We start from the raw sequence: 17,903 nt of genomic DNA, 5'->3' as shown, positions 1-17,903 counted from the left end.
TGGGGCTTTGAATCCATCAGATTTGATAAGAAGCAGCAATTCAGTTTCTAATACAGGAATGACTAGGGATTCATAAACGATTAGGACTTTTATAGATAGATTGGAAGTTGATGATGCGCAAGATAGCAGGAATATGGATGGTCCAGGAAGGTAGTGAAGATGTGGATAGTCCCAGGAGGATAGTGTTGATATGGATGGTCCAGGAGGATAGTGAAGATGTGGATAGTCCCAGGAACATAGTGAAGATGTGGATAGTTCCAGGAGGATAGTAGTTCCAGGAGCATAGTGAAGATGCGGATAGTTCCAGGAGGATAGTGAAGATGTGGATAGTTCCAGAAAGATAGTGAAGAGGTAGATAGTCTCAGAAAGATAGTGCAGATGTGGATAGTCCCAGAAAGATAGTGAAGATGTAGATAGTCCCAGAAAGATAGTGCAGATGTGGATAGTCCCAGGAAGATAGTGAAGATGTGGATAGTCCCAGAAAGATAGTGAAGAGGTAGATAGTCCCAGAAAGATAGTGCAGATGTGGATAGTCCCAGAAAGATAGTGAAGAGGTAGATAGTCCCAGAAAGATAGTGAAGAGGTAGATAGTCCCAGGAAGATAGTGCAGATGCGGATAGTCCCAGAAAGATAGTGAAGATGTAGATAGTCCCAGGAAGATAGTGAAGATGTAGATAGTCCCAGGAAGATAGTGAAGATGTAGATAGTCCCAGGAAGATAGTGAAGATGTAGATAGTCCCAGGAAGATAGTGAAGATGTAGATAGTCCCAGGAAGATAGTGACGAGATGGAATAGTGTCACTGATACCAATACTACATCAAATTCAATGTCAAAAATTGAGTATTCATAAATCATTGAACATTTGTATATGATATTTCGCTACACAAAATACTCAACTACGTCATTGGTCTGTATATCGTATGAAGAGAATGACCTGAAGGTGTATGACCTTTCAGTCATACGAACACACTCGTCTCATGATACGAACACACTCGTCTCATGATACGAACACATTCGTCTCATGATACGAACACATTCGTCTCATGATACGAACACATTCGTCTCATGATACGAACACACTCGTCTCATGATACGAACACACTCGTCTCATGATACGAACACACTCGTCTCATGTAATTTGGAATCTGATTACAGTTGAATTGCTTGTCAGCACGTAATCTGTGTGTGACGTCAGTTCCTGAATGATGTCAGGTATCCCCCCCCCCCCCCCGCCCAACTTGGGCTGGACGGTAGAGCGACGGTCTCGCTTCATGCAGGTCGGCGTTCAATCCCCGACCATCCACAAGTGGTTGGGCACTATTCCTTCCCTCCGTCCCATCTCAAATCCTTATCCTGACCCCTTCCAAGTGCTATATAGTCGTAATGACTTGACGCTTTCCCCGTGATATTTCCCTCCCTTCCCATAGACTGGTAGGGGCAGTGACGGTCACGATTCTTGCAAATCAGCGTTCGAATCCCAATGACTCAAGTGATTGGGCACTATTCCTTCACTCCATCCTCATATACAAGGTTTGTCCTCAGTGGAATAGTCACACTGATCCTGCCTGCTATTTCTCTCGCTAATTACCCAACCGCTGCACGGAACAAGGCAATTTCACCCAACCAGTCATTGCAAATATGAAAACTATGAACTTCGCTTCCCAATATTCTGAAATACAGTCATTCCAATAACTCATAAATTTTGCATATATATAAATATATATATATATATATATATATATATATATATATATATATATATATATATATATATATATATATATATGCGGAAAATCCACAGAGAAATATGAAATGAGGTGAACGTTTCGGCTTTGTTAAAGCCTTTGTCAACACCAGACTGACTAAGGAGAAGGGAGAAGGGGGGAAGATATATCTCCTTAGTCAGTCTGGTGTTGACAAAGGCTTTAACAAAGCCGAAACGTTCACCTCATTTCATATTTCTCTGTGGATTTTCCGCATAAAATGATCAGTGTTTTGTGATCGTCAATTGCATATATATATATATATATATATATATATATATATATATATATATATATATATATATATATATATATATATATATATATTTGCAAAACTTACAACATTCTCTATACCAATAACCACACACACGATAAACTACTTGATGATACCAATGTCAACGATAAAGAAAAACAATAACGTTGTGATTATATGTTATTGTTATAGATTCAGCTAATCGGAACACATTCCAAGTAGCACGGGCTATGGCGAGCCCGTAATCGTGATTATAGAGGAAATAACAGGATTTACACAGCTGCATAAACAGGCTCTCAGATCCAGTTTATTGAAATCGAAAGCTTTAGCTGAACTAGATTTATGCGGAAATCACTGCTATTCCGATAGTGTGCCTCTGCATACATGTGTATTTTCGCGTCAGTGAAATCCAGCCAATCAGCGCATTTCACGGGTCAAAGGTCGCACGTTGTTCCGGAGTAATCCTCCAGCATCTGGCAGAGCCATTTATCACGACATAAAAAATCCTTACAACAAGCAAATGTGTAGTTATTTTAAGGGGGTGTAGTCTTTAAACTGACTTTGCTTCTGGAAGCGTCTATTTAACAACCGGGAAAACAACGGAACGACGCTATTATAAAAGTTTTAGAATAAAACATTGGCCAACTCTACTCACGATCGACGTTGATTGGATAAAGTTTTGGGGGGTAGTTCCTTGTGATTGGCTGAAACAAGCATCACGCCAGCCATGATCGACGGTGATTGGCCAAAGTTAGGTAACAGTCTCTTGTAATTGGCTGCAACGCGCGCGAAGGGCCTATAAAAACCCTGGATACCCACAGCAAACGGGAGAGGTTGTTTCTCATTGGTCGACCGCGCGGCGCGTTATCAAGTTATAATACAGGAGGCAACGGTAAGGTCGCAAGGAAAATAAATTACTGAAGCTTCTCCCCCTCTCCTACCCCCTCTCGTTACCTTCCTTACGTTAGCTGTTGGGTGTCCAGACACGCTCAGAAGACAACCCGTCCTCGACTCAAGTCCATTACATCCAGCGGTCGACCCCACAGACGCATTCATAAATTTTAACATGCTGTTCATTCAAAACGGGAATTTTCTCAAGTATAAATTAATATTATAATATATTAGCATATAGTGCATATATAGGCATAGGATAGGTTAGGTGTTTAGGTTCTGTTGGCGATTATTTGTATTTGTAGTACGTGGGTGAAGCATTTATAGCGTTGTGATTCGAACAAAAGTCGTCAGTGAAGCACTTGTTCCGGATATGTTCGAACGTCAGCAGTTGTGAGTCGTATGTCAGCCCGTCCTCCAAACAAAGATCCAAAAGTGATTCCATGCACCCGCCAAACCCCCTGTTTATGAATGAAAAGCGATTTACACACGACTCACAACTGCTGACGTTCGAACATATCCGGAACAAGTGCTTCACTGACGACTTTTGTTCGAACCACAACGCTATAAATGCTTCACCCACGTACTACAAATACAAATAATCGCCAACAGAACCTAAACACCTAACCTATCCTATGCCTATATATGCACTATATGCTAATATATTATAATATTAATTTATACTTGAGAAAATTCCCGTTTTGAATGAACAGCATGTTAAAATTTATGGATGCGTCTGTGGGGGCGACCGCTGGATGTAATGGACTTGAGTCGAGGACGGGTTGGCACCAACGAACCAGGGGCCAGATTAACGAAGCAGTTACCCAAGCATTTACGAAGCTGGGGCCAGATTAACGAAGCAGTTACCCAAGCATTTACGAAGCTGGGGCCAGATTCACGAAGCAGTTACCCAAGCACTTACGAACCTGTGGCCAGATGCACGAAGCAGTTACTCAAGCATTTACGAACCTGGGGCCAGATTCACGAAGCAGTTACCTAAGCATTTACGAAGCTGGGGCCAGATTAACGTAGTTACCCAAGCATATACGAAGCTGGGGCCAGATGCACGAAGCAGTTACCCAAGCATTTACGAACCTGGGGCCAGATTCACGAAGCAGTTACCCAAGCACTTACGAAGCTGGGGCCAGATTCATGAAGCAGTTACCCAAGCACTTACGAACCAGGGGCCAGATTAACGAAGCAGTTACCCAAGCTTTTCCGAACCTGGGGCCAGATTCACGAAGTAGTTACGCAAGCACTTACGAACCTGGGCCAGATTCACGAAGCAGTTACCCAAGCACTTACGAACCTGGGGCCAGATTCACGAAGCAGTTACCCAAGCATTTACGAACCTGGGGCCAGATTCACGAAGCAGTTACCCAAATATTTACGAAGCTGGGGCCAGATTAACGTAGTTACCCAAGCATTTACGAAGCTGGGTCCAGATTCACGAATCAGTTACCCAAGCATTTACGAACCTGGGGCCAGATTAACGAAGCAGTTACCCAAGCTTTTCCGAACCTGGGGCCAGATTCACGAAGTAGTTACGCAAGCACTTACGAACCTGGGGCCAGATTCACGAAGCAGTTACCCAAGCACTTACGAACCTGGGGCCAGATTCACGAAGAAGTTACCCAAGCATTTACGAACCTGGGGCCAGATTCACGAAGCAGTTACCCAAGCAACAAATCCACAAGGGCCGTGACGAAGATTCGAACGCAGTGTCCGGGAGCATCCCAGACACTGCCTTAATCGACTGAGCTACGACAGGGTTAAAAGAGTTGAAACCGAAGTTCTACTGAATTCTACTGAAGAGGGAGAACGGCCTATTGACATAGCTCGGGTGCAGGGGGGAGTTGTGTAAAACCCTGGTTTGTGTCTCGGAGAGGCTGCAGGATCCAGTAAGTTCAGTAGAACTTCGGTTTCAACTCTTTTAACCCTGTCGTAGCTCAGTCGATTAAGGCAGTGTCTGGGATGCTCCCGGACGCAGGTTCGAATCCTCGTCACGGCCCTAGTGGATTTGTTCATTTGATGCATCACGTTAGTGTGATCTCTGTGTATAACAAATTAGCCTCACTTTACCTAAACAAATCTAATCAAACTGAGTATTATATATAAACTAGACAAGAATATTCTAGACTTGATTAGACAATCAGAGCTACACAATTCGTATGATTTCAATGATTTATTTTTTTATGATTCGTATAATTAATTCGTATCTGCTGCTGGAGGAAGGAAGGCACCATCAGGGGGAAAGCAGCAAGCCATTACGACTATATAGCACTGGGAAGGGGTCAGGATAAGGATTTGGGATGGGACGGGGGGAAAGGAATGGTGCCCCAACCACTTGTGGACGGTCGGGGATTGAACGCCGACCTGCATGAAGCCAGACCGTCGCTCTACCGTCCAGTCCAAGTGGTTGGGCTGGACGGTAGTGAATGTCAACTACTTGTATCAGTAGTACGATACATTTAAACACACATTAACAGCACCAATTACAGCTCAGGTGTTAAAAGGTTCTTATGAGGTTATCTTGAGATGATTTCGGGGCTTTTAGTGTCCCCGCGGCCCGGTCCTCGACCAGGCCTCCACCCCCAGGAAGCAACCCGTGAGAGCTGACTAACACCCAGGTACCTATTTTACTGCTAGGTAACAGGGGTATAGGGTGAAAGAAACTCTGCCCATTGTTTCTCGCCGGCGGCTTGGATCGAACCCAGGACCACTGGATCACAAGTCCAGCGTGCTGTCCGCTCGGCCGACCGGAGGTATAAATGTTCACACAATGTTCTTCAATATAACTACTCATAAAACCTGACAATCCTGATTTAAATTATATCGAAATAACCTCACTGAATTGATGAGTAGTTACTCACTTGAGTAATAAGCGTTTGAGTGGAACACAGAGTTCACCAGGGGCCGGATTCACGAAAGCACTTGCGCAAGCACTTACGAACCTGTACATCTTTTCTCAATCTTTGACGGCTTTGTTTACAATTATTAAACAGTTAATGAGCTCCGAAGCACCAGGAGGCTGTTTATAACAATAACAACAGTTGATTGGCAAGTTTTCATGCTTGTAAACTGTTTAATAAATGTAAACAAAGCCGTCAAAGATTGAGGGAAGATGTACATGTTCGTAAGTACTTGCGTAACTGCTTCGTGAATCTGGCCCCAGGTTCGTAAGTACTTCCGTAACTCTTTCGCGAATCTGGGTCCAGAGAGTTAAGATTTTGAGCAGCTTTGAAAACTATATTGCACTCAATTATCTTTATCTGTCAAGTATCTTAATAATATCTGAAGTGAGTTATAAGTATCCTGTCCTCACTGGAGCAAACATTGGGGTCAAAATTATATTTCTGGGTCTATAAATGAAGATTTCTGTTGGTTTGTTTAAGGTTTGAGGACAAAATCTTGGGACTAGTTTTCCTCAACTTTGCAGGGAGACTGTTGAGGGGTGTGGGACTCTCGTAGGTAGGTCAAGGTCGCGCCCGTTGCCGCCCTTTTAAAAGGAGGTCGGCTACCATAGTGACCCCCATGAGGTTGGTGGAAATCAACGGTGACGTCAGCAGCCTCATCCACCAATCACGGTGTAGCGAGGCTCCATCAACGGTGACGTCAGCAGCCTCATCCACCAATCACGGTGCAGCGAGGCTCCATGAACGGTGACGTCAGCAGCCTCATCCACCAATCACGGTGGATCCATCAACGATGACGTCAGCAGCCTCATCGACCAATCACGGTGCAGCGAGGCTCCATCAACGGTGACATCAGCAGCCTCATCCACCAATCACGGTGTAGCGAGGCTCCATCAACGGTGACGTCAGGAGCCTCATCCACCAATCACGGTGGATCCATCAACAGTGACGTCAGGAGCCTCATCCACCAATCACGGTGGATCCATCAACAGTGACGTCAGCAGCCTCATCCACCAATCACGGTGTAGCGAGGCTCCATCAACGGTGACGTCAGCAGCCTCATCCACCAATCACGGTGGATCCATCAACAGTGACGTCAGCAGCCTCATCCACCAATCACGGTGCAGCGTGGTTCACCCGGCAACTAACAACACAGAATTCCTAAAGCTGTAACGGGGTTTAATCTCTTGCTAATTACACAACTCTACGGAAATTGTCCCTTACAAACCAGCTTCCAAAATAAATATAAAAATAACCAGTGCAGCCCGCGTTAATAGCCTTATGTTCGATATTAACGAGCTGAACCTTCCGAGGCGCGTGTTCGGATGTTGAGGCGTGTGTTCGGATGTTCAGGTGTGTGTTCGGATGTTGAGGTGCGTGTTCAGATGTTCACACGTGTGTTCGGATGTTGTGGTGTGTGTTCGGATGTGTTGATGTGTGTGTTCAGATGTTTAGGTGTGTGTGTTCGGATGTTGATGCGTGTGTTCAGATGTTCACACGTGTGTTCGGATGTTGTGGTGTGTGTTCGGATGTGTTGATGTGTGTGTTCAGATGTTTAGGTGTGTGTTCGAATGTTCAGGCGTGTATTCGGATGTTCAGGCGTGTGTTCGGATGTTTAGGCGTGTGTTCGGATGTTTAGGTGTCTGTGTCCGGATGTTGAGGCGTGTGTTCGGATGTTCAGACGTGTGTTCGGATGTTGAGGTGTGTGTTCGGATGTTGAGGCGTCTGTTCGGATGTTCAGGCAAGTGTTCGGATGCTCAGGCGTGTGTTCGGATGTACGAACGTGTTGTGTGGCACGAAAACAATCCGGTCTCACCGTCGTTCGAACCTGACCTTCGAACAGGTTCGAAAATCATCGCACTATCCTGTCCGATTTAACGATTATAATCCGCATACATAATCTACACAAAGTTCTGATCCGGATTGAGAAGGGATTGGCCGTTCTACGGTGGCGCAGTGGCAGCACACTCTCTCCGCGCCTCGCGACCTGGTGGGGGTTCGAATCCTGGCTAGGGAGGATTGACTAGATGCCAATCATTATACTTCTTCGCCTGGTCGGACGGCCGAGCGGACAGCACGCTGGACTTATGATCCTGTGGTCCCGGGTTCGATCCCAGGCGCCAGCGAGAAACAATGGGCAGAGTTTCTTTCACCCTATGCCCCTGTTACCTAGCAGTAAAATAGGTACCTGGGTGTTAGCCAGCTGTCACGGGTTGCTTCCTGGTGGTGGAGGCCTGGTCGAGGACCGGGCCGCGGGGACACTAAAGTCCCGAAATCATCTCAAGATAACCTCAAGATAGCATCTGTTCCCCCAGCTGTAATTAGTCACTCGGTTGTAAATCGACCGGCGGGTTGAGTAATAGGGAAAACTAGTAAGGTTACTGAGGTATGAGGCGGCTTGAACCTCGGCCCCATTCTCTAGAGTGACCACAACGGGCAGAATATGGTGTACTAGACCGCTCGAAGCTAACCTAACCTATCGACCATCTTGAGGTTGTCTTGAGATGATTTCGGGGCTTAGTGTCCCCGCGGCCCGGTCCTCGACCAGGCCTCCACCCCTAGGAAGCAGCCCGTGACAGCTGACTAACTCCCAGGTACCTATTTACTGCTAGGTAACAGGAGCATCAGGGTGAAAGAAACTCTGTCCATTGTCTCTCGCTGGCGCCCGGCATCGAACCCGGGACCACAGGGTCACGCGTCCAGTGTTCTGTCCGCTCAGCCACCGGCTCACCATGGTGAGAATACGTAAATATTGGTGATCTGCTTTGATTAATAGTACCCCATTATTTGCCCGTTGGGGATTGTGAAGTCAATATAGGGGATCGAGCGAAGGACAGGATGCTCACCCTGCTGAAAGAAGTAGTTCCTTCACCTGTGAAGGAAGTAGTTCCTTCACCTGTGAAGGAAGTAGTTCCTTCACCTGTGAAGGAAGTAGTTCCTTCAGGAAGTAGTTCCTTCAGGAAGTAGTTCCTTCCTTCAGGAAGTAGTTCCTTCAGGAAGTAGTTCCTTCCTTCAGGAAGTAGTTCCTTCAGGAAGTAGTTCCTTCCTTCAGGAAGTAGTTCCTTCAGGAAGTAATTCCTTCCTTCAGGAAGTAGTTCCTTCAGGAAGTAGTTCCTTCCTTCAGGAAGTAGTTCCTTCCTTCAGGAAGTAGTTCCTTCAGGAAGTAGTTCCTTCCTTCAGGAAGTAGTTCCTTCAGGAAGTAGTTCCTTCAGGAAGTAGTTCCTTCCTTCAGGAAGTAGTTCCTTCAGGAAGTAATTCCTTCCTTCAGGAAGTAGTTCCTTCAGGAAGTAGTTCCTTCCTTCAGGAAGTAGTTCCTTCCTTCAGGAAGTAGTTCCTTCAGGAAGTAGTTCCTTCCTTCAGGAAGTAGTTCCTTCAGGAAGTAGTTCCTTCCTTCAGGAAGTAGTTCCTTCCTTCAGGAAGTAGTTCCTTCAGGAAGTAGTTCCTTCCTTCAGGAAGTAGTTCCTTCCTTCAGGAAGTAGTTCCTTCCTTCAGGAAGTAGTTCCTTCAGGAAGTAGTTCCTTCCTTCAGGAAGTAGTTCCTTCAGGAAGTAGTTCCTTCCTTCAGGAAGTAGTTCCTTCAGGAAGTAGTTCCTTCCTTCAGGAAGTAGTTCCTTCCTTCAGGAAGTAGTTCCTTCAGGAAGTAGTTCCTTCAGGAAGTAGTTCCTTCAGGAAGTAGTTCCTTCCTTCAGGAAGTAATTCCTTCCTTCAGGAAGTAGTTCCTTCAGGAAGTAGTTCCTTCAGGAAGTAGTTCCTTCAGGAAGTAGTTCCTTCCTTCAGGAAGTAGTTCCTTCCTTCAGGAAGTAGTTCCTTCAGGAAGTAGTTCCTTCAGGAAGTAGTTCCTTCAGGAAGTAGTTCCTTCAGGAAGTAGTTCCTTCCTTCAGGAAGTAATTCCTTCCTTCAGGAAGTAGTTCCTTCAGGAAGTAGTTCCTTCAGGAAGTAGTTCCTTCAGGAAGTAGTTCCTTCAGGAAGTAGTTCCTTCCTTCAGGAAGTAGTTCCTTCCTTCAGGAAGTAGTTCCTTCAGGAAGTAGTTCCTTCCTTCAGGAAGTAGTTCCTTCCTTCAGGAAGTAGTTCCTTCAGGAAGTAGTTCCTTCCTTCAGGAAGTAGTTCCTTCAGGAAGTAGTTCCTTCAGGAAGTAGTTCCTTCCTTCAGGAAGTAGTTCCTTCCTTCAGGAAGTAGTTCCTTCCTTCAGGAAGTAGTTCCTTCAGGAAGTAATTCCTTCCTTCAGGAAGTAGTTCCTTCAGGAAGTAGTTCCTTCCTTCAGGAAGTAGTTCCTTCCTTCAGGAAGTAGTTCCTTCAGGAAGTAGTTCCTTCAGGAAGTAGTTCCTTCCTTCAGGAAGTAATTCCTTCAGGAAGTAATTCCTTCCTTCAGGAAGTAGTTCCTTCAGGAAGTAGTTCCTTCCTTCAGGAAGTAGTTCCTTCAGGAAGTAATTCCTTCCTTCAGGAAGTAGTTCCTTCAGGAAGTAGTTCCTTCCTTCAGGAAGTAGTTCCTTCCTTCAGGAAGTAGTTCCTTCAGGAAGTAGTTCCTTCCTTCAGGAAGTAGTTCCTTCCTTCAGGAAGTAGTTCCTTCCTTCAGGAAGTAGTTCCTTCAGGAAGTAGTTCCTTCAGGAAGTAGTTCCTTCCTTCAGGAAGTAGTTCCTTCCTTCAGGAAGTAGTTCCTTCCTTCAGGAAGTAGTTCCTTCAGGAAGTAATTCCTTCCTTCAGGAAGTAGTTCCTTCAGGAAGTAGTTCCTTCCTTCAGGAAGTAGTTCCTTCCTTCAGGAAGTAGTTCCTTCAGGAAGTAGTTCCTTCAGGAAGTAGTTCCTTCCTTCAGGAAGTAATTCCTTCCTTCAGGAAGTAGTTCCTTCCTTCAGGAAGTAGTTCCTTCAGGAAGTAATTCCTTCCTTCAGGAAGTAGTTCCTTCAGGAAGTAGTTCCTTCCTTCAGGAAGTAGTTCCTTCCTTCAGGAAGTAGTTCCTTCAGGAAGTAGTTCCTTCAGGAAGTAGTTCCTTCCTTCAGGAAGTAATTCCTTCCTTCAGGAAGTAATTCCTTCCTTCAGGAAGTAGTTCCTTCACGACAGCGGACTCTAATTAGCTAACTAAAGAGCTGACAAAATTAACTACACTACCCCCACCAATCAGAAAGCAAGACTACACTAATTGTAACGACACCGGTAGTTTCCACCAATCCCAAAACTAGGCTCAAACCAATCACAAAGGCAGTTTAAGACCAATCGTCACGACACCGACAACTTCCACCAATCACAGAGCAACTACCCTCCCCCCCCCCAATTAGGTCAACTACCTCCACTAACGACCCCTCGCACCGCCCACATCAACAACCATCCACTAACATAGAGTCAAACAACGATGCAAATGCCAAAGCTCTATATATACATTCCTGCAACGTGTTTACAACATTCAATTCCACAGAGCAAATGATCTCTATAAACATGGCATGGATGGTCGATAGGTGGCAATGGCTGACTATTCTAGCCGGCCCTTGTCTGCCGGATGGCTCCCTAGCCCCATGGTGCAGGTTTTTGACAATAGTTCACTATCCGGCCGAGCGCGGCAGCTGGGAGCCAGAGCTATGAAAGCCAGATTAACATATCCATTGTGAGGTGAATCTGTGGTCGGAAGGGGCTTCAGGCAGTGATATTGTGTGTGTGTGTGTGTGTGTGTGTGTGTGTGTGTGTGTGTGTGTGTGTGTGTGGGGGTGGGTGGGTGGTGGGGTGGGTGTGTGTGTGTGTGTGTGTGTGTGGGGGTGGGTGTGTGTGTGGGGGTGGGTGGGTGTGGGGGTGGGTGTGTGTGTGTGTGTGTGGGGGTGGGTGTGTGTGTGTGTGTGTGTGGGGGGGGGGTGTGTGGGGGGTGGGGGTGGGTGTGTGTGTGTGTGTGTGTGTGTGTGTGTGTGTGTGTGTGTGTGTGTGTGTGTGTATATTGTGTGTGTGTGTGTGTGTGCGCGCGCGCACGTGCGTGCCTGCGTGCATGTGTGTGTGTGTGTATGTGTTTGTGCTCACCTAATCGTCACTGCTGATTGGGGAAAGAGGAATGATAAAACCATCAATCACCTTATTCTCCTCCTCACCAAAATATATATATCTAGTCTTCCCTACAGGGTTGGGCTCCAGCTCTTGTATCCCACCGTTTCAGCTGTCTAATACAATATTTACGGTTTATATAGATATCTATAATATCTACATTTAAACAAAGCATTGTATCATCAAATTCATCAATCTCACACCCCATTCATGCGCTACTCTTTGGGTAAATGTTTCCTCTACATTCCTAGGGCTCACTTAGACCTACAGCTTTGTAAATGTAGAGCTGCTGATTGATAGGTGAGAGGCGGGACCAAGGAGCCGAAGCTCAACCCCCGCAAGTACAACTAGGTGAGTACACACTCACAAGCCGTGTGAACTATCATGAACTATCGTAGATAACTATCTATCACAAACTGTTCACCACTATTACATCTGTTACACATTGTAAACTAAACTATACTACAACAATTACTACTACCACCACCACAACCACCACAACCACCAATCCCCCCCTCCCTACCACAGCTACCAAACTACCCATCTCACAGCCAACAGTTACCAAGATAGATAACGACCGTCAACACCCAATTAGCCTTGCACAACGAGCCAAGCGTTCATATTTGCTAATTACACATTCTTTAATTAATTTAATTAGTTGGGTGGTGTTCACGCCAGACAAGATTGCCGTGAACTAATTGATTAGTTACGCTGCTCAACTGCTCTGTCTCTGCTCTGTACTCTCCTCTTTATCTTCTCTATCTCTCTTCTTCCTTCTCTGTCTCTATTCTCTCCCTTCTCTTCCATTTTCTCCTCTCCCTCTTCTTCTCTAACATCACTATCACTGCAAACACCATCACCACTATCCCCCACTATCCTATCCACCATTTTCATCCCCTATCTTCTCCTATTCCATGTTATTCTCTCTCCCATCTCCTCCGTCCCATAATTACTCTACTGGGAATAAATTACTCTACGACCGGTTAATTATACATAAAATTTCCCAATTATTCAACGCTGTGTGACAACAATGGTCTTGACGGCTTGTGGAGCAAGCTGTCAAGGAGGCGTGAAGCTGGCTATGGACCTGTCAAGGCCTGTCAAGGACAGGAGGTGACAGCATTTTGACGGAACATAGCAAACGAGAGCTGGAAACACAAGGGTGGTGTTCAACACTCTACAGAACACAAGGGTGGTGTTCAACACTACAGAACACAAGGGTGGTGTTCAACACTACAGAACACAAGGGTGGTGTTCAACACCCTACAGAACACAAGGGTGGTGTTCAACACTACAGAACACAAGGGTGGTGTTCAACACTCTACAGAACACAAGGGTGGTGTTCAACACTCTACAGAACACAAGGGTGGTGTTCAACACTACAGAACACAAGGGTGGTGTTCAACACCCTACAGAACACAAGGGTGGTGTTCAACACCCTACAGAACACAAGGGTGGTGTTCAACACTCTACAGAACACAAGGGTGGTGTTCAACACCCTACAGAACACAAGGGCGGTGTTCAACACCCTACAGAACACAAGGGTGGTGTTCAACACCCTCCAGAACACAAGGGTGGTGTTCAACACCCCTCCAGAACACAAGGGGTGGTGTTCAACACCCTCCAGAACACAAGGGTGGTGTTCAACACCCTACAGAACACAAGGGTGGTGTTCAACACCCTCCAGAACACAAGGGTGGTGTTCAACACCCTCCAGAACACAAGGGTGGTGTTCAACACCCTACAGACCACAAGGGTGGTGTTCAACACTCTACAGAACACAAGGGTGGTGTTCAACACTCTACAGAACACAAGGGTGGTGTTCAACACCCTACAGAACACAAGGGTGGTGTTCAACACCCTACAGAACACAAGGGTGGTGTTCAACACCTTCCAGAACACAAGGGTGGTGTTCAACACCCTACAGAACACAAGGGTGGTGTTCAACACCCTACAGAACACAAGGGTGGTGTTCAACACCCTACAGAACACAAGGGTAGTGTTCAACACCCTCCAGAACACAAGGGTGGTGTTCAACACCCTCCAGAACACAAGGGTGGTGTTCAACACCCCTCCAGAACACAAGGGGTGGTGTTCAACACCCTACAGAACACAAGAGTGGTGTTTAACACCCTACAGAACACAAGGGTAGTGTTCAACACCCTCCAGAACACAAGGGTGGTGTTCAACACCCTACAGAACACAAGGGTGGTGTTCAACACCCTACAGAACACAAGACGTAGGTATGATTCAACTTCAGAGGTGTTAATTCAATCATTTACATATAAATCAGGCCTTTCAATTCAGCTGTACACACAGGACTGTTGCAAATTGGTCATTGGAAAGTCACCTTGAATCTCATTGAACAAGAAACCTATCATGTTGAGCAGCTTGCATAACCCCAGAGATGTGAGGATAGGAGCAGAGTGTGTGAGCCAGGGATGTGAGGATCTATCTTGAGGTTATCTTGAGATGATTTCGGGGCTTAGCGTCCCCGCGGTTCGGTCCTCGGCCAGGCCTCCTTTTTGTTACACACCCCCAGGAAGCAGCCCGTAGCAGCTGTCTAACTCCCAGGTACCTATTTACTGCTAGGTGAACAGGGGCCATCAGGGTGAAAGAAACTTTGCCCATTTGTTTCCGCCGGGGATCGAACCCGGAATTAGAAGTCTGACGTGAGAGCAGAAAAGATTGTCTGTGTCTGCAGACTTAACTCTGCTGTTGTTTGGTCAGGTTCACGAAGCAGTTACGCAAGCACTTACCAACCTGGAGCCAGATTCACGAAGCTGTTACGCAAGCACTTACGAACCTGGAGCCAGATTCACGAAGCAGTTACGCAAGCACTTACGAACCTGTACATCTTTTCTCAATCTTTGGCGGCTTTGTTTACAATTATTAAACAGTTAATGAGCTCCGAAGCACCAGGAGCCTGTTTATAACAATAACAACAGTTGATTGGCAAGTTTTCATGCTTGTAAACTGTTTAATAAATGTAACCAAAGCCGTCAAAGATTGAGGGAAGATGTACACGTTCGTAAGTGCTTGCGTAACTGCTTCATAAATCTGGTCCCAGATTCGTAAGTGCTTGCGTAACTGCTTCGTGAATCTGGCCCCAGGTTCGTAAGTACTTGCGTAACTGCTTCGTGAATCTGGCCCCAGGTTCGTAAGCACTTGCGTAACTGCTTCGTGAATCTGACCCCAGGTTCGTGAGTACTTGCGTAACTGCTTCGTGAATCTGGCCCCAGGTTCGTAACTGCTTTGTGAATCTGGCCCCAGGTTCGTAAGCACTTGCGTAACTGCTTCGTGAATCTGACCCCAGGTTCGTGAGTACTTGCGTAACTGCTTCGTGAATCTGGCCCCAGGTTCGTAAGTGCTTGCGTAACTGCTTCGTGAATCTGGCCCCAGGTTCGTAAGTGCTTGCGTAACTGCTTCGTGAATCTGGCCCCAGGTTCGTAAGTGCTTGCGTAACTGCTTCGTGAATCTGGCCCCAGGTTCGTAAGTGCTTGCGTAACTGCTTCGTGAATCTGGCCCCAGGTTCGTAAGTACTTGCGTAACTGCTTCGTGAATCTGGCCCCAGGTTCGTAAGTGCTTGCGTAACTGCTTCGTGAATCTGGCCCCAGGTTCGTAAGTACTTGCGTAACTGCTTCGTGAATTTGGCCCCAGGTTCAAGTGTCGAATACACCCTGTGTCAACTTTGTGAAAGTGTCCAATACACCTCGTAGGGGGCCTCGTAGCCTGGTGGATAGCGCGCAGGACTCGTAATTCTGTGGCGCGGGTTCGATTCCCGCACGAGGCAGAAACAAATGGGCAAAGTTTCTTTCACCCTGAATGCCCCTGTTACCTAGCAGTAAATAGGTACCTGGGAGTTAGTCAGCTGTCACGGGCTGCTTCCTGGGGGTGGAGGTCTGGTCGAGGACCGGGCCGCGGGGACACTAAAAGCCCCGAAATCATCTCAAGATAACCTCAAGATAACCATGTGTCAACTTTGTGAAAGTGTTCAATACACCCTGTGTCAACTTTGTGAAAGAGAAAACATGAGTACCCTTGAAAATAATATTGGAGAATTTCCCATACCGACAGACGTCCCCCCCCCCTGGGTTGAGGTATGCTGAATTCTGTGTATACTGTATGAATACTGTATGAATACTGGGACATGATATGTATACTGCTCTTTCTCACACTACTTTCTGTAGTATTCTGTAGTCACTCTTACCCTGTCAAAGTAGCAGAGATGAAAATACATACATGTATGTGTATGTATGTGTGGATGTATAAGTATATATGTAAGCTAGTTACAATTGCATTTCACCTTTGTAAACACACATTAATTAAATTCTGTGGTTGAATTCTCAATACCCAATTGTACCCTATGTACGGGAACAGATCTCGAATCCCGTTTGTGAAAGACTGATTTAAATGTATGTATTGTGTGAATGTTGGTTAGCACTGTAAAAGATCTTCAATCATCTTCTATGGTTGAATGTTCAACCATTGTTCATTACAATATGTCCATAATAACATACCTATAATCTTGTTCACTGAGGACTGAAAAAATGTATAAGTGCTGATTAGTATTCTTAATGTAAGGCTACATGTGTGGTAGAAAATAAACTAAATACTATGCCTGCTTCTCCAACTTGTATACTAGTCTCTTATGGGGTACTGTGTCAATGGCTTTCTGACAACTTCACAAATATGCAGTCCACCCGTTCTTCACTTGTCTGTTTATCTGCTGGACACAGAATTAATTCTATTACACCTGTGAGGTAAGATTTACAATCTCTGAACCCGTGGTTATGGTATATTTCAAAGTTTCTTTTCTCCAAATGGTCTAAAAGCTTTTCCTCAAGATCCTCTCCATCATCTTGCTTGGTAGGCAAGTTAGGGACACTGGCCTGTCGATCAGCACCTGTCTCTCTCTCTGTGGTTGGATGGTGGGTCGATCTCTACACAGAACATATGGAGGGTCGAGGGAATCCTATCTACACACTCATAGGATCTGAAGATATAACTAATACTCAGGAAGACATTTATCCATTATTCCCTGAATGATGTGGCCCAAGAGAGTCATCTCTGACGATCCCAGACAATCCTCAATTTCTTTTACAGCAACAGAGATGTTTAACAAACATCAATGTTTTATAATAGATGGTTAATAAGTGTCAATGTTTTCTCAGCAGATAATGTTATGAAAGTGAACATATATGGTATAGCTCGGTCATTGCTGGCTGAAGGGAAAGTGAGTTTCTGTTGTCAATTACTGTGAAAGCTATAGTCTCTTGTGAAAGTCTATTGTGAAAGCCAGTGTACTGTGAATGTCAATCTATTATGAAAGTCAGTCTATTGTTATTTATTGAATATTGTAAAATTTTGAAACCCTTCTTATTGTTAGAACCAGTCGATTTTGAAAGGAAACCTGTCGTGAAAACCAGTCAGTTTTGAAAGGAAACCTGGTGTGAAAAACCAGTCAATTTTGAAAGGAAACCTCTTGTGAAACCACTCTTTTTGTGAAAGCCAGTATATTGTGAAAGCCAGACAATTGTGAAAATCAATCTATTGTAAAAGTCAAGTACATGCGTCAAGGCATTTTGGTCCATAGACCAGTGGAGGAGACATGTATTCATCTTATATTTCTAATTAATTGTCCACAATATTCTCCTGTTAGCAGAATATCTAAGGTGGCAATCTAAGATGAACCATAGGAGTAGATAATCTAATAATGAGGGTGATCTGGGAACAAAGAGACGGGCCTCTTTCACCACTTTGCCTCCTCCTTCGTGTGGTGCGAGGGGGAGAAAGGGGGTGAGAAAGAAGGGGAAAGAGTAGGCAAGAGAACTGTGTCTAGTTATCACCCCCCCTCTGACCCCTTTGATATCTCACCCCCACCCACCTTTACACCTGCCCTCTGAATCGACAAATTCACTTAGCAAGATGACACGACCACAGAAATCATATCCTTCAAGTTGGTGGAGTGTGGTGGGGTGGGTAGTGTTTTGTGTATTGGGGTGAGTGATGTGTTATGTGAGGTACTCATGACATTCACTGAGTTATCACTCACAATGATTCACCAA

The sequence above is a fragment of the Procambarus clarkii genome, chromosome 77, assembly GCF_040958095.1.
Source record: "Procambarus clarkii isolate CNS0578487 chromosome 77, FALCON_Pclarkii_2.0, whole genome shotgun sequence".
In the NCBI taxonomy this organism is placed as follows: domain Eukaryota; kingdom Metazoa; phylum Arthropoda; class Malacostraca; order Decapoda; family Cambaridae; genus Procambarus; species Procambarus clarkii.
This window is presented reverse-complemented; position numbering follows the sequence as displayed.